The sequence below is a fragment of the Harpia harpyja genome, chromosome 11 (assembly GCF_026419915.1).
Source record: "Harpia harpyja isolate bHarHar1 chromosome 11, bHarHar1 primary haplotype, whole genome shotgun sequence".
Classification (NCBI taxonomy): Eukaryota; Metazoa; Chordata; class Aves; order Accipitriformes; family Accipitridae; genus Harpia; species Harpia harpyja.
The window spans coordinates 11158447-11176746 of record NC_068950.1 but is presented as its reverse complement, the minus strand read 5'-3'; the positions used below and the strand labels follow the sequence as shown (position 1 = coordinate 11176746).

At 41.2% G+C, this 18300-nt stretch overlaps 1 protein-coding gene across 6 annotated transcripts in view; it reads right to left on the bottom strand.

The window, feature by feature from the left end:
- Nucleotides 1-18300, bottom strand: part of COP1 (COP1 E3 ubiquitin ligase) — a 130655-nt gene that overhangs the window by 39270 nt on the left and 73085 nt on the right. The gene's annotated exons all lie outside the window — the stretch shown is intronic.

The following is an 18300-nucleotide window of genomic DNA, read 5'->3' as shown; positions in this document are numbered from 1 at the left end:
GTTGGGAAGGATGCACGAGACCTCTAATAGTCAGCTCACAGTAAAAGTCCTGCCTGCAGCTTCCACATCTCACTTAAAGCCTCATCTAGGATAAAAACAGTCTGCGCCATAGCAAGGGAGTGTTTAAGCAGGCTTCTTAAAACAGCCCCCAAAATTCATCCAGAAGGGTCCAAGCAGCCTTTCAAAGAGACAGCGAGGGAAAAAGGTGCATCCACATATGCATGCACATACACGTGTCCTCCCGCAAACCACATTTGGCCCATGTGCAAGCCAGCAGCTAAAAGGACTCTTGCCTCTCCTGCCTGCCTTCTTGGCTCCCTGCCTGGCCATTCCAATTGCCATTTCTAATTCCCTGCACCCCCTTCTCTTTCTTCAAGCTGTTACCTCTTGGAAAACTCTTGGAGAACTCGAGGCTAAAAACTCAGTCTGTCTGCTACTTAAATTGGATCATGGAAAATAGGGATTAAATCCCATGCTTACTCTAAATGGATAACCTCTATACTTTTGGTTTTTTTGCTTTTCTCCTTTGACTTTATTACCAATCAAGAGAGAACTAGATTTCTGCTAGTGAGAGAACACACTAAATTCCAGTTCTTCTTAAGGTTAATTCACAGATGTGCTGCAGTGCCACAACCACATAAAGGGGATTGCAACAGAATTAGGGACACATTTTATCTTCTGCACAACTAAATGTCAATTCCCAAGAAAACAGAAAAATAAGAATAGAAAACCCCACAAGACCCAAACCCCAAGCCCCAAACCCCCCGCCAGCACTCCTTCCAGCTCAACAAGGTTAATAAGCTTCTCCTTTCCCGACTTTCGGCCTTTAATGTTGAACTTCATTTAATTATCCCTTGCTATTCTGGAAGCGCAGGGATGGAAGGCCACACACATGCAAGGAAACTGAGCCGGACGCCTTTCTCACCAAGCAACTTGTGATACCCAGACGTCAGCTGAAAACTGCTCTGACCCTCCTCCCACTGAAGTAACACCCTACCAGTGGAAGTTTATCACAAAGATTACACAGAAATAAATTTAAATGCCAATAGCTACGGTTATTTTTGTATTTGCACAGCGTTTTAAAGCAGGGCTCTCAGCTGTACAAACAACACCCAGCTGTCTCAAAATCCCATGTGGTTTGAGAGATAACCGGATTTACATCACTCAGGCTACAGCAACTGCCATCAGACTGGCAAGGGTAGCTTCTCCCCTGTGTTAACAGGCTAATTGGTGGCTGTGACAGGACCAGGGGGCTGTGTCAGAAACACCTTCAGTAAAACAAGGCAAGCAGGCAAGTTGCCTTCCCCTCTAACTGCTTCCAGCATCTTGCTCTCTAAATAAGATGGGATCAGAGACTTCTCCAGTAAGAGGTTTCTGGCTCTCTCCCTCCCTGCCATGTAAAAGCAGACACTCCAAGCAGCCACACCAAGTTTTCTCCACTACTTACACCAAACATGTTGAAACCCAGCAGCTATTGTACCCATTACTGCTAGCACTGAAGTGCTGGAAAGTGCTGTACCCCCAAGCACTCTAACACTCCTGTTTCTTCCACCTCTGAAATATTAATCCTCCAAGCAGCCAACACTTATCAACCAAAATCTCAGTGTGTTCCTACCATGTAGGTATTTTAATTAGCTTTAGAACAAAATGATATTGCAACGGGCTTATTCAATAAAGGGGTTAATTTTAAAGGGACTTTGAATTAAGCGTTAACACTCCTTTAACAAGATTTGGGTATCCTGGTCCCTTCCACCTCTCTGAAAGCTGGAGCCAAAAAACTCCACATTTTCTCATCTGGCCAGCTGACCTGCTGCAGGAACTACGAAACAGTTAACTGGCAATTGTTATTTTAATGAGCAGAATGATTCTAGGAGGGCTTTCTGTTAGAAGCCAGTTAGTGGATAAGCCTTTCAAGTCAATTTTTGCTTACAGTTTCAACCTCCTCTCCAGCTGGCCCATCAGCAGGATACCTTTTGAGCACCAGATTTTATCCTTCAGAGGGTGGCTAGGAAAGGGGTACCTGTGGATGGCTGCATGTGAGCAGCTGGAGCAACGTGGAAAAGAAAGAGCCATAGCAGGAAAGACAAGTCCGTTTGAAGAGCAGAAACACGAAGTTGCATTCACCTTCTAAATATCGCAACAAACAGCTCGAAGCCTGCCGGCATCTGGCCCCAACACTGCGTGTGCCTCTTGGCGTCAGCAGGGCAATCAATCGCTGTCTGCTCTGATCACAACAAGTCCGAGGGAATGAGCAAGGCCAGTGGGTTCTAAAATTAGCCACTTAATTATTAATTGATTATTTCAGCAGCTGAAGTGTTGGTGCCCGATTGAGGTATTTTTTTAAATTCAATTGAGGCAGCTATTTTTAAGTAGATACATGAAGACAAATGCTCACTGCATTCATTAAAATCAGAACAGGTGGTCATGTTTTACAATTAAAGAGATACTCTCTCTTGTAGGCCATATGGACTTTCCGAAAACATGATAAAAATGCCATCTGCTGAGGAAGCAGAGAGCCCAAAAACGAAGCTAAATGAGAAAAGCACAACTCCCAGGTACCCTGGCAGCAGCCTCGCCTGGTAGAGTTTGATGAGCTGAAACTGTCTGTGATGGGCAGCATCCCAGGCATGCCAGCAGGTCCAAGGTGAGGTGGCAGGGTGCTCTGGGAAGCTCAGAAAATGAATTAGTCCTAAGAGGCAGCTGAAGGTAAGGAAAACAGAGGGGGCATTGAGGGGAATCAAACGCTTCCCAAACTCTGCAAGAGCCCATAAGCTCATTCAGCATCCCGCCACTGGCTCCTGCCCTTGGCACCCCTGGGAGTCCATGGAGTGTACTCTACTGCTAACCAGCGATGCACAGGGGTATTTGCTTCTTGCTTTGCTCCTCAAACATGAGCATTAAAATATTCATTTAGCAATTTTTTTTGCAGCTCTACAGTTTCCACCCTGACCAGAAAACTCACTTAGAACAATCTCAACTTGGAAATGACATTTCCACAGTTAAAAGCCTCATGCCTTAACCAGCAGCAACAGCTCACTGCTTTACTTTTTTTTCCTGTGTTCTGGCTTAATTGAAATATATATGAGATAATGGGAAAGAACATGTATATATACCATAACAAATTAAACACTCCGAAGCAATTCTCATCTAGTTCAATGTCACTGCAGAAGATGAGCACGATGGAATTCTGCTGCTGCGCCTTCTGAATTCAAATGTTTGCTGGCAGGCCATATTTTATTATATATATTATTTTTTTTAAGTGATCTCAGAAGGCAAAAAGGGCAGCTAAGCTCTACTACTGCTGCTGAGAGGTCTCTGACCACAAGCCCGAGTTTTTAAATAGTATTTTTCCAGAATGCTCAAGAACTGCTTACTTCCCTTAAGACGCTGCCACTTTCACCTTTGAGCCATCTAGCGACAGCTAATCAAGAATTCAGACTTTTCCAAACTTCTGAAAGATCTCACCACCTCTTTGGTAAATATAACCCATGTCAGCAAAGGATGGCATCCCTCATTGCTTGGCAGCTCATAAATTCACAAGACTCCAGCCGTCAGGAACAGGGCAAAAGAGAAGGATGGTTTTGTGATGTACAAGTTGAAATGATCAGCACCTTCTCTGTCTCGATCCTTAGAATCAGCCTGGTTGCAGGGGTGACACAGCAAATGAACTAATGATGTAGTTACAGGACCTTAGGAAATCAGGTTAAATAATTCTAAAAGAAGGGAGCTGGGAATTGCTAATAGAGCATCCTAGGTAATTTCAGAGTTGTTCAGAAAGATGGAATTGCTCCTGGATTTTTGGTTGTTTAAACAAAAAACAAACAAAAAAGGCAAAGTCTGTTTTTGCAAAAGTGATTTTCCTTACACTTAGATTTATTAATAAAATTCACAAAACAGCTGTTGCTAGCAAGCTTTAGGTTCAACATCACCTACTGCAAAGCTCTTAATGTGTACTGACGAGCAGCAGCTCCAAAAAGAATAGGCAAGGGTTAGGAAAGAGCATCACACCGCAGCAGTTTATCTTTCACTGTGTACCTGTACATGCAGGGTAGCAACACACAGAAACCAAAGAGCAGAGCAATCCAGCTCTCCAGGTACCCAGCAATTCCAAGTAACATTCATCTTCCAGGGCATGTGCTTCACCCACCTTCACATGAACATTAACCAGCATGAGCTAAGTCACAAGACCGCCCCCAGGCTTTTTTCAACCAGTAACCACTTGAAGGGATATCAAGCCAAGGACAGCAAAACAAAAATTTACTTGCAATGCAACAGTTTTATATTCAATGGATATAACGACTAGAAAGCCCCAAGAGCTGCATACAAAGGTTCTGTGGCTCTCCTCTGGAAAACTGAGTTGCTGGAGAATCAATGACCATTTTTCTTATTTCAATCATTTAAAAACGTGTTATTTCTCAACTGTTCAATATTTAGATTATTGATCCATTCAAAATAAATAAGTAATTTACATTACTCAGATTTTTCAGTGCTTATAGACTTGACACTATAAGTGGTGCTTGCTGCTACACGTCAGATGACTGTTACAGCCAAGAAGATGCCCATATTCAAAACCAAAGTTGTAGGGTAGGGAGCCAAATGTTAATTAAGTAGTCTGTTAGAAGTCTTCTGTTATCAAAGCACATTTTGGACCTTTTTTTTTTTTTTTTTTTTTAAATAAAAGAGATCTTCAATACCAAACTCGGGGGTCAAATTCATTTCATATATTAATGCTCTGGCTACAGCCTGCAGTCCTGCATGCCTCGTACTACAGATGTTTTACTGAAACAGAAACCCAGGCTAGAGTGTAACCTTTAAAGTGCTTCTCTTGTGCTTCTTTGACCATGATGATCTGATTTGTTGCATCCAGTAACTCATGTCCTCAGCTGATGATTCCCTCAACTTCATCTATTTTCCTCCATATGAACTTCAAGCTTGGATCAAGGCTGCCTGTTTTCACCAGTGAAACTCTGTACATCCGCAGTAAGAATAAGAGACATTTATAGTCTGAGGGGTGTATTTAAATGACTTGTTCAACAAGATTTACACTGAGTCAGAGCAAATTTGCTGCAAGATACACCTGCTTGCCTCAATTAGGTTATCCTGAAGAAACTAAAAGAGTAACAAAATAAAAGGGCACAAAAAAAGTCCATAGAATACCTTTAGTCAGAAAGAAAGATGAGAGGCATGATTTTGCGGAGGTTGATTCCATTTCTGCTTTCACTGGTTAAAAAAATTATTTCAGAGATCCTGAAGGAAGCTCACGTTGCTCAATACATATTGAAGGGCTTCGCTGAAATCCAATTATTTATATTTAAACATCTACCTACAGAAATTGATCTTTCCTTTTACTTACGCTTGGCATAAAGAGGAGAAGCAAGCAAGATTACTCAGTGCACAGAGTGGACAGAATGAAGCCTTCAAAGCTACATAGAATTTTATCTAGGCAACTTGTTTAGCAGGAAAATATCCTTATGCCTTCAAGTGTCCAGAGCCCAGTGGTTCAAACCAAAGCTTGTGTTTCAAGTGTCTCTGGGTGAAAGGAAAGAGTACACGTTGTCATTCCCTTAAAAGGCATGCCATGAAGAAGAGGGCAAGCCACCTTAATGAATTTTTGTTGAACACAGATAAATAAGCAGTATAAGAACAGAACTTTAACATCAAGATGGGTTAACCAAAAATCTCTTTTTCAGCCAGGCTTGGTGTGATTTCTTGCTATAAAAAGGAAGCTTGCATCCTCAGAGGTAAAGCCTTTGGCTAGACTAAAAATGGAAACAGAATTGGTAAGCTCACATGCAACCTCAGTTTTCATTGTTAAAAACTTTTCTTCTTCCGTTAGCGAGGAGAAAGAAGAAGGAGATAAAAAGGGACAACAGCTTGATTTAAAAATAAACTCAAATCAACAGCAGTACACTGTACTACAGTGTACTGTATTGCAGTACACCAAAGATGACTTGGCACATTAGATGCCTCGGTCCTTACAGAAACCTCAACAAGGGCTAGGTAAACAAGTGCTGCTCTTTCTCAAAAACCTGAGAGAAGACAGACAGCTGCTATCAGAACCCAAACCTTGAAGACAAAACGCTTTAAAATAGATTTCCTCTAATCTGAGAGGAGACCTACAAAAGCCTCAGCACTCTCTTGACCTCGAAGCCATCTAACAAGCTGCATACTCACTTACAGACTAACTAAAAAGCTATTACTAAGGAAGTGGAACCTCTCCAGTAGATCTTCTACATACCTCCACACCAGGAAACAGAGCCTCCCCACAAAGGCAGCGATACCATCAAAGGCTGGTCAAAAGACAACTCAGGATTTAATTATGAGGAAGCCCAAACTGAAACTTAATCCTACGCAGAGTGCAGCTTTTGTTTGAAATCCATTTTTGCTCAAGGGCCCTGAAAGTCGTAGAATAACGTAAACTGGAAGGGACCTCTGGAATCCAGCCAGTCTGACTTCCCATTCAAGGAAGGGACAACTACAAAGTTGGATTCAACTTCGAAGTTAAATAAGTGTGTTCAAGGGTCCTACTCAGTCAAGCTCTAGGCTTTTCCAAAGACAAAAGAGTCTGTAAACTCTTCCCTCATCTTAGCTGCCTTGAAAAGTGCTCTATGTCAAAGGATTAGGGAGAAATTTTTTTTAATCCATATTTGCTTAAGGTATTTGCTATTGATATAAGAAAGCAAAGGCATTAGCCCACCGCTCAGCACTACAGCATTAATGTTTAGGCTGCGTTTTCCTGCACAAGCTTCTGGCTTCTCAGATCTTTCAGGTTTTGCCTGCCTCCTCCCACATGATGGGGGTGGCATGAAGCGCTGCCATACAACCTTAGTTCTCCTTTAATTCTTTTTTTTTTTTTTTTCTTACTAGTAAAAAAGAAAATGGAGAACCGCTGAACTTTAACTGCTGCCAGGCCTGCAATACCAAACAGCAGCACTTGGAGACCTTCATGTGACTGAGGCAGCTTTGTTCAAAAGCTTAGGGTGGAGATTAGCTGAAGTTTGAACATCCATATGTGGGTCTTGCTCTGGAAAGAAGACTGGGGACATACGACAGTTGAACACTCCATCTTTGTGAATAATTCAACTCAACAGGACAGGTCAGCCTTTATACAGGGACCACAAAAAAAAAAGACTATTTTTAATCTTGGGTCTCTTCCAGGGCAGAAGAGAGTGTAGAGCGGAAAAAAAGGGTCTTTATTATAGCAATAGAAATGCAAGGTGGCATTTGGGCATTCGACAGAGAACGGTGAGGAAGCCTTCCAGCCAATGAAATGCTATAAAGACATTTATTTCACTTGACAAGAGTAATACCAGGATGGGATATGATCAGTGCAGGCTTTGGCCTATCACAAGCCATTTCAGGGAGAGAAGAGAATGTGATAGTTTCTACTACATAAAGGAAATAGATGCTTTGGGAAAAGAGAAAAGACGACAACGCGTTAGGGACAGGAAACAAAGTGGACTTGAATTCAAGTGAACAAAGCCCTGCACCAAAAATTAGTGCAAGAATTTTCTTAAGAAGAAATTAGATAATATCGACAACAGTGAGTTGACATCAGTGCCCTCTTTACAAACCATTTCCCTTACTGTAAGGAATGAGATTAAAAATGGGTTTGATACAGCAAGCAAAAAACCTTTGACAGACAAAACTATCCAGAGCATTTTGCTGAAGAATGCAGTGTGCTGTTTTCCACTTGCAGCATGACAAATCACATGAGGAGGAGAGAGCAGAAATAAATCCATTTCACCCCAACAAACATCTCCCTGTAGAACACTGCAGCGCAGGTAAAGCTAACTGGTATTTTTTATTTTTCCTGCCTATACCTTCCCTTCAAAAAAAAACCCAATAAACCAGGAAAATTTTATCCCAACAGCCATTGCTAAAGGCACATTAAAATGTTTGCTGGATATGGCTTTGTATTCACAATTTTCTGTTCCAGCAGAAATTGCAAGTACTTTGTTTCTATAACTAAGACAAAAATACCCATTTGATGTATTTACTTTTTCCTTCTCTTTTTACTTAGAGTTCCCTTTGCAGTAAAGGAACAGTTTTTCCCTGAATAACCATTTTCTGCTGCCCTGAGGGAATCTCAGCAATCTTTTCTAGAAGCAACACTCTGGTCCACAGCAGCGAACTGGAACAAAGCCCTTACTTTGTATTTCATGTGTGTGCCTAAGATGATTTGGGATGCGGTACTTCATTCATGTTTGCTATTGGAGTTCCATCTAGACAAGCGGTCTCATACACCGTTGTACCAGGCTCCCAGGGAGCTCCCACACACCATGTCTTCATAGGTGTCAAACATTCAACAGCCACCCAAAAAGGGACTGAACTTTGGAAAAGCATTCAATAGATGTTTTCCCTGCAGGTCAAAGCCTCCTCCATGTGCTTTTCCCTTGCAGCATGCTCTGAAGACTATACAATATTAAGCAAGGTCTGTATGATTTATTTTGTTGGTGGCAAAATCTTAAAAAAAAAAAAAAACCAACCAAAAAAAACCCCCCAAACCCCACCCAACCTTTTAAGTGAGGAAGTCACAGAGCCCGTGATGTTAGCAAGGAGATGAAAGAAAGTTTCTAAGGCAGAGAAAGGCACATGGGTATTTGGGGATGACAACTCAATCTCATTTTCCTACACTGCAATACATATGATTGGCAACAGCTCCAAAAATCGTATTTAGGGAATCCAATACAAATCCAGCCTCCAAAAGAATCATATTTAGAGAATCCAACACAAATCCAGCCCAGGTTTTCATTTAAATGAAGGAAGAGCACAGCTTTGAGAAGAAGGAAAATGCCTAACAGTGTTCTGTTTAGCAGACTGGATGACAAAGGAAGCAACATGAGAAAAGTCCACTCCATGAAAACTGAATTAAAGAGAGCTGACATTAGATTAAACACATCTGGTAGCCTCAGTTTAATCTCTGGCAAAACCAACAGCACAATAAGCACCTTCTACCTCTCCTCCTACCAAGAAAAGGCTCAGGGATGTGACAGCAGAGGGTTTCAGGTTAGCACTCGAAATATTTTCAGGGAAGACAATACCCTGCTTCAGCCAGTGATTTTCATCTCTTACTAACAGCAAATGTACTTTTTTTTTTTTTTTAATGTATATCAACACTAGCATTTCACTAAAGATCTATATCTCCCTCTGCTGAACAGATGAAGGGAACAGCAGCCTTGACAGGAACTGCCAACTGGGTTTTTAACCTTTGTATTCGACAGATTCCCTATGGCTTGAAGTTACAGATGACATTTGCTGGGTTATGGATAATGGTCTTTACACACTGGGGACATTTTTTACTGACTTGTCTAAAGCTTTTGACACAGCAGCCCATAAAACCTCCACCCTAAATAACTTGTCTCATATTAAAAAGAGAAGGAGGAGACATAACACATTAGAGATCTTAATCAGTTGAGAAAAGGGCTCTGATGGGTGGGGGAAGCAAAACAGATTTCTCTAGAACTCCTTTGAAACTTTGACCTTTATGGTTTTAAAGAGCTACAGAGATTTCTCACAGGAATAAGGGATAGCTGGTCTTTGTGCAATTCAAAGATTGCCTTCTGTCATACTGTTGGAAAAACAAAATATTCAGTACACATAAGGAAGATTTTCTAATGTTACAAAACCAATGAAGACAATAGCAGTAACAACCTGCAGATTTTGGAAGAATTCATCCTTTATGTCTGAAAGACAAAATAATTATGTACTGTTCAGGCTCTTAATCCAAGTTCTCTCCTTGACTATGTAACATGCAACTCTACATGCACTAGTGCACATAGGCCAATGTCCAAAATGAGTTTTAATACACCCAGAACATGTGAAGAACAGTCATTTTATAGTAAAAGGTGCTTCAACCCATGCTGTCTAAAAACGGACTACATCTCTGAAGATCTGAAAGTCCTCACATGAGCACCAGGGGTCTTACTTGTACAATGGCTGTTGGAAACACCTACCAAAGCCAAAAGTACTACCTCATTCACTGAACAGATCTCTCCCGATTCAAGATACTTACTGCACACAGCATTTGTTCTTACTGCAAACCCATGACAGCCCTAGTTCTTGAATGACTCAAGGTGCTCCAGGTCATGGTGCTGTGATGGAGGGAAAGGGCAGCAGTCAGACTCCCAGGGAGCACACGCTCCAAGAGACCGAGATCACGCAGATAAGGGCTTGAGACATTAAGAAAGGTAAATATGAGAAAAGGAATATCCTCCCTAGGATTTCAGGAGAGCATTTATGAAGCAACAGCTTTAAGGTTTTTGTCATATCAGCAAACATCATACAAAAAGAACCAAACAGGCTTCAGAGCAGTCAAAGTGGCTCTAGGGAAAGAGCAGGCTGCTGCCATATGCATTACAATACGCAGCTGAGGGCCTGAGTTTGCCAAATTATCAGTCAAATCCGATTTTGGTCCAGAACTACATTTTACTTCAGTAGCCTGAAGAGATATAAGCCTTCTTTCACTAGGTTCTGGAGATGGTGGTCCGATTCATTAGCTAAACTGCCCTCAAAGCAGACTCCACTGGAAGAGATGATGGATGTTAAATATAGTGCCACAATCGCTAATATTCAAGCTTCAGATAAGAATGTTTAAACCAAACCCCCAAATGTACGGTGGATTATGCAGACAAGGAAATAAGCACAGGAAAGCACATGATGATACACAGGTACCCAATGTAGAAAAGAAGCAATGTACACTCTAGCTAGGCAATGAAATGTCACGTGAAGAGTGACTAGATTTGTACACACATCTACAGTCTTAATTTTTATCAACTTCTTGAGATTCAAATGGCTAACATGGCCTCTTTAGAGGAACCTAGCCCAAATGTTCAAAAACTCTTCTCTTAAAAACTCATGCAATGCTTACATGCTCAGATACTATGAAAAGATGCCTTCAAAATGAGAGCCCACACTGCATTCCCAAGTTACAGATTTTCCTATGCAATGTCACAATCTTCACCACTTTGTATGGAAAAAGTAGTGCATCTTATAAAAGTCTAAATGTGCACAGTACCCAAATAAAAGGCTGGAACAGTTAATCTACACAGCAGTCTGAACCGGAGATAACACAGGAAGCCATTACAAAGGATGTCATTCCAATGAGCAATTCCTTTAAACTAGCTACCAGAAAAAATGCAGCTTTGGAAACTGCCGAGGTTGGAAAGGATTAAACTAAGGGATACAGCAACAGCTAGTAGCAAGAGCAATTTGGCATTCTGAGGAAAAGATGAATCTTGGAATTGCCTATCTGATCCTGAATTTCAAGGCTCATTTCAATTTTAATTTGAATTTTGTAACATTGACTAAATGACTTCTACGCCAGTCGTAAGACAAAATGTTCAGGAAAAGAATATTTAAGCAAACAATTAGCACGCTCATTTCTGCTAATGACAGATACATCCTTTTCTCCAGAAAATCAAATGGAGCTTTTCAAATTCATTTTATTTGTTCACTTGTTACTGAAGTGTGACAACCTCTGGGATAAAGCTAGGAAACTCCCAATAGGTCTCTATATTGTTACTTACCATTCATTGCAAATGCTTTATCCAAAACAAGTCAGGGGCTACTTTTTCTGTGCAAGTAAAGAACTTGTATAAGCTTTTAAACTCTGAAGCTTATGTGAAATTTGCACATGCAACATGCCCTGCACACCTATGAATGGTTTCATGTCCCTTCACAGTTTCCTAGGAAGCAGCTGCAGCAGGGCAGGAAGACACTGTACAGTGCCTGGCTGATCAGGTATCACCTCTGATGTGTAGAGAGAGGCAAGTCAGCTTTGCTGCAAAAATTGTAGGTTTAGATAACACGGCATAGCTGCAGTTCTCCTGACTGTCAGTCCTGAGCAGAAGTAGAATATGATCTACCTACCAGTGCTTTACCTACCAGTGCCAGAAAGATTGTCTTCACCAGGACAGCAGAAGGTATGGTTTGATATTTCTCTTTCATTTACATCCCAGCATCCATGAAGAGGGAAAATTTTAAGTCAAACCTTCAAGATGGTGTTCTAACCTAAACAATCCCACTAAGCTCAGTGCTTCCCCCGCAATAAGTACTGTTGGGACAGAAATATGATCACAACCACACTGGTGAAAAATAGATTCCTCCAAACGACCCTCAACTGACTGAAGTGCTGTAGATGCTTTCAAAGGTTACAACAAATGAAACCTTTGCAGTGGAGTTCTGGAATGAGTTTAAATAAGGTGACAAGTGTGCACTTCCAAAACATGGACCCTGTCCCCTACTTCACCTGCCAATAGCCTCAGAAATCATGGACTAGAGGAAGATTATCGAATACCCACAAAAAGAAAAGACACCCTGCAGGTAAAGTCCAATACAAGTAACGGGCAAGTCCTGGACTGCTGCATGCCATACCGATTTCATAAAGGCTGAATTTTGAGCACTGCTGTGAACTTTTCCACAGGCGTGAAAGAAATGCCTAACCTTTGTCTGTGCCTTTGAATACTGTGCTGAATTCATATGCCGAAGGTAATCTTGTAGCTTAAGCCCAAAGAAGCTGCCTAACTCCACCCTAAACATGTCATATATTCGCACAAATAGATTCTTTCTGAGTCACTGCAGGCTTTCAATAGAGCAGAGTACTTACCCATGAGAATCTATTAAGGTAAGACCTTGCTTTCAGCTGGAAAACATTAATTCTCTTCCAAAAAGGCACACTGCCTTTTTGGTCATTAATATCACATCATTCTTCTGAGCTGAGTGACAAGCCAGGCAAGTCACCCAGATCTGAGGCAGCATGAAGGGCTAGCTCTACAGAGAGATGTTTGGAAAAGAGAAATCACTGCTCCAGTTACTGCAGCAGGAAAATCAGTATTTCACTGGACAACGATGGTCTCCAAAGCGGTCCCGCTTGGATACCAGGTATAGTAGCAAAATTGAACAATGTTGATAAAGAAGCCACATGTGACCTTGAACTGTAAGTGCATCAGGGCGATGCAGAGATCTTAAGGGGTGGGTAAATAGTTGCAAATGAAAACAAAGCTGTTGACATAGCAACAGGAGTCCTTCAGTGTGCTGGATGCTGTGGATCGGTATCGTTAGTTTTGCGGCCGTTCAACAATGAAAGAAAGGCGGCAGCAATCAAAGCCAGAATACGATGCCATTCTGTAATGCTGAAGATGGTGCACAGGAAAGATCTTTAAATAGCATGCAAAACCTGCTGGGGAACGGCAAAACCATCTTTGAAGGAAAAGCGCTTTCTTGGGATGTGTTCTTGCTCAGTGTCACTGTACAAGTGGGGAAGGGAGTAAGGAAGAGAGACAAAGCAGGCAAGAAAGGGGAGAAACCTTTGCACTAGGAGGAGACCTCACGTTCACTGAGGATTTGCCCTATGTTAACTAATGCTAATCTCAATTCAGGCTGCCAAAAGCCTGTCTGGGGCTGGCACTGGTGCTCTGTGATCAGGGTATGAGCTGATCCAGAAAAAAGGCAATTCAGTTTTGGCCACACAATTGCCAGTATGAAGGAAGAGATGGAAAAGCAAAATTGGCAATGTTTAGGAGGGAGTATGGTATCCCCAATGCAGGTAGTCTCAAACTCTGAGGCTGTAAGTAGTAAAACCAACATAAATCAGCACTGCCCCATGTTTTGCCTGCCCTGGTCACTTAATCTGAAGCCATACTGTCAAGAGTTTGTGACAATGCAGTGAAGCGGTTTAGGGACCTGATCAAGGTTAAAACTAACCTAGCAAAACCTTAAACTCTGACCACATTGCAGCTGTTCTGTTGCTTTCCTCTGCCCATCTGTACTTGTCCGCTGCTTCCACTTATTTTGTGAAGGTCCTAGAGAGCAGGTAGTCTCTCTGTCCTGCATCCCTGCAGCCCTGAGGAACCCCTCTCATCCCCCAATCCAACCTGCTACATTTGTGGGTCCCTACAGGGAAAAAATATAGCATGTGAGAAGATGATGCATCCAATGTAAGAACTCCGGAATCTGAAGTTTTGATGACATGATCTCTGCATAATATATCGGAAATGAAAGGTCAGTGGTAGCTGCTGACAGTATTACAACATGCTGGGAATAAAGCATCGCTACTATCAATAGCTACACTTAGCTCACTAGGGTTAGCAGACAGTCTGATCTCACCCACACTGCACAACTTGGACATTCAAGCTGCAAACTGCATGCATTTTCAGCCTTTTTTTTTTTTTTTTTTTTTAAAGCCGGGAAACGGTACTGCTAGAAAATATATGGGTTGAGGGCATCAGTGCTATTGCCAAGGCAGAACAATAATAACTTCAGTCATGATTTATATAGCTAATTTCAGGATAAAACCCTATCTATTTTTAAAAAGAGGAAAAGACCACAAAATCACCTGATTTTGTATTCAGCAGTGATTACAGTTTATACTGCCCAATGTTTCAACTCAGTAAGCATGCAAATAGAATATTTTATTAAAGTAACAGACAAAGGGGATTTTTTTTCTTTATGTGCCCTCTCCACTGCAACAGATTTTATCAGGCTGCAGCCAGACACGCTAGCTTCCCTCTCACCTGAAGTGCCTGTCTGATTTTAAGAGAATTATTTCCCAAACCAAATACTCATTTCTCTCTTGTATAGGCTCTATTTCCAGTTTATTGCTCATTTGTTCTGTTTTAAGCTACCAAAATGATCTTTTGGTCGTCTGAAAGCTTTCAGAGTGAAGAGCCCAGAAAAGAAACATATATGTCATCCATATTAGATGGTAATCCTGGCATTTGCTTCTATAGTGGCAACTAAAGCATGGTTTTCTATGGCATCTGAAGCCAACCCCGTTCCCTCTACTGAAAGAGAGTGCTCCATATGGAGGTACACAGTCTAACAACACTTTTGACCATGGCTACATCCAAAACAAAGCATCACAGCAACTCCTTCCATTATTACTACTTGTGTTTACTGAAACACAGAGGGTTTGACCAAGAAATCCACACAAATCCCAATTCCAACCCACATCATGTCCTCGTCAGGAGGCATTGTTCAAGGCAGTTGCTTCGTGTTCTCCTGCTGCTGCCAATAATGGGCAGGGACCTGCAGAGGAACTCAGCACAAGGGGGAAAGGGATGTTCTCCACAAAGGAGGAGCAGTACAATACGAACAGCAACAAGCAGTCTAGCAGAGTCAACATAGTCTCATCAGGGAAAAAAACACAGTCAAAGCTGCTGGTGCAATAACTCCTGTTTCGCTCACTGTGCCACAGGGTTTGCAGCCTGACCTGGCTTCAAAATCCATCACCACAGTTCTTCAGTTCACTCCTTTTATTTGGCAATACAGTATGCAAACTGGGTCCAGGTGAAAACGCTTTTTTTAAACCAAAATCTCTGGTTCAGGATTCCCTAGAGAGCCCTGAAGCTGCAGGTATGCGACTGTGGCTATCTACACAGCAGTACAGCTGAGGGACCCAGATGATGGCCAGGCTGCCATCACACTCAGCACCGGACACGCAGAAGTGACATCCCCACCCAAAAAGTGCCTGGTTTGAGGACCAGAGGCCCTCAGCAGATAGAGCCACACAAGGAACAAAAAGGCAATGAGACCATTTCAATAGGCTGCTGCATCAGCTCACAGAATTCATGCCATGTGTTGGCAGATCTCTACGCAACTTTTAAGTATCTTCCTTCCTATTTTTCTGTAAAAGGGAGTTCTAAAATTGGAGAAAGTGATAGAAAGCACAAAGGTACCTCTCTGAATATCTTACCGGTGTAAAATATAGCATCATGGGCAGAGGCAAACCAACGGTCAAGATATTACTAGCAAATGAGAAGGGATACATAAACTGGAGACAGGGTAGAAAGGACCTTAAGGTAGCCATGCTATTTCTGTGGAGAATGCAAAGTGGGAACCAGCACAGAGATTCAGAGATGCTGATCTAGTTGAAGAATCTGATTGGGAAAACCCAATTCAAAGAGTCATTCTGAATAGATGCATGCAAGTGGACAAGATGCATTTGTCAAGGGCAGAGGAAAATGTTTCCTTAAGCCAGGTGTGAAAGAACAAGACCTTATGAAAAGGTTCTTCAGCTGTATGGATGGGTGGGAAAGACCCTCAAGAAAAAAAAAAAAACCAGGAAATGAAAATTGAAAAAAAAAAATCATAATTTCAAAATATTAACACTGAAAAAATTTAGACTTGCAGTCAAAATTGCATTGCTAAAGCAAGTCATGCTAGCTTGCAAGCTGTTCTGCATACAGAGGAGGGGGGGAACTGAAACATGTACGTTTAATAATTTAATAATGGTATATTAAATCAATTTACTTCCTCCTTTTATCTCAAATTTTAAGTACCAATACTTTTGCCCCTCCCAACCATTTCATCAATTGCTTATCTCAAAGTCTTAAACTATAAATATATATACAGACATAAACACAGACACATATATAGCATTAAGTTCCATCAAATCAACAAATAAAACAAGAGGGTATATACAGGAGCAGCACTTCTGCCTACATACTGTACAAAACTGTGTTAGGCATGCAATGCTAGGAAGTCTTGGCTCTCTTACTCAGTGATTTAGTCAATGGTAAGTAATTGAAGCAATTTTCAAAACTGAAAATCCTCTTAGCATGTGAACAAGCCAAGGCAGAGCTAGGACAGCTTTCTAAAGGTGTCCACTACACTGGTCACTGAATTGGTGTTTAATGTTTTGAATTGCTTATCTTTATTCCTACTGTGGGGCAAACAGGAATGGCCAAGTCAGTGCGCCCAATCGCCTTTTTTTTTTTTTTAAATACTACTCAAGAAAACCATCTTTGACTCTTCGTTTATTAATTTTATAGCCCACATGACAAATCATGCTATTTAGAAGTTAGATTGCTTTTTCCATAGACTAAATGAAGTTATTAAACAACACTAGCTGAAACCGATGAAGGAGAAAAACCTTTGTCTCCATCGTAACACATTAAACAGGACTGTTTTACTATATGGACTAAGTAGACAGTAACTCATTTCTTCACTCTGATTTTTTTTAGGAGTTCAGAAAGAACATCTTTCCAGACTCCAGTATTTCTTTTAATTTCATATGCCATTTTTCCACATGTATTTATGGCTGAAAGATCAATTAGAATTCCTTTGTGGGAAGTAATTCCCATCAGTTCAATTACTCTATGTAATCGTTTCAGCAATCATAGTTAAATATCCATTTTAATTTTTATTTAGTGACTCAATTACCAAGCATCAAGCAGATGTAAACACTTTTAAAATTTTATCTTCTCTCCCTCCTACATCTTGTTCCCCAGTACAAGTACCATTTTACCCCTCAGCATTCTCTAAATCATAAAAATGCACACGTCATTTAAAACCTCCATATAACTCCTAGTGCTCGCTAACGCTTCTTTCCCAAACACACTTGTTGAATATGAGCCCATTGTAGTTTGTTAGACCTGAGTGTAGGGATAGAGACACTCCTATCTGCTTCCATCCCACATGCCCTACAGCTCCAAAAGCCTTCATAGATTTATCTGTGCCTCATTCCCCTGCCTGCCTTTCAGGTGGAAAGGAATCCCAGTTGCTGATTTATCAGGAAGAATGCTGTTTCATGGTGCTTTTACATATCTATTTTAATCAGTGGCTGATCCATTTGGAGCTGATGCTCTCACCTTTCCCTAGAGCTTTTCACAGATACCTCCTTTCATTCCAATGCTGCTAGTAGGTATTGTAATTCAATTCTATTCTTGCATGTAATTCACTAAACTTCAGCAAGATGCCTGTCAAGCAAGTCAATATTTTACACTGCAACTTGAATCCATTTTTTGCAGTGTATCAAAATGCAAATTTATTTTTTCCTCCTAAGAGTCACAATCGAAGTAGAACCAGCCTGGAAATGGGAACACCTAAATGAAATGGCAAACCAGTGGTTGCAAGAATGATCAGCATATCTCCTGAAGTCCAGAGACAGCAAATGTCATCATAACACCTAGTTAGAAGTGCATTAGAACTCCCCAAGGAGAAAGAAAATGCAGAGTTGGTTAAACATTTATAGGTATCTCCGAGTTTCAGTTGCTGCATGCATAGCATGATACAGTTTCCTCCCAAAGCAATACCCACTCTGCTCTCAAATCTTTGTACTATCACCAAGAACTATTTAATCTAAGTGAATAAAAGGGTCATCGTGCCTTCCCCACTGACTACTAAAAAAAGAAAAAAAACACCAAACAAAAAACCCCAACATTAACAGCAATCTTTGCCCAACCTAGGAAAACATAAGCCCACCCATGGGGATTGTAGTTGCAGTTACGGGAAACACGCCCAACCACTGTTTTACAGCACACCTCAGGTAAAACCAGTTAAAATTCCCAGTATGGCTTT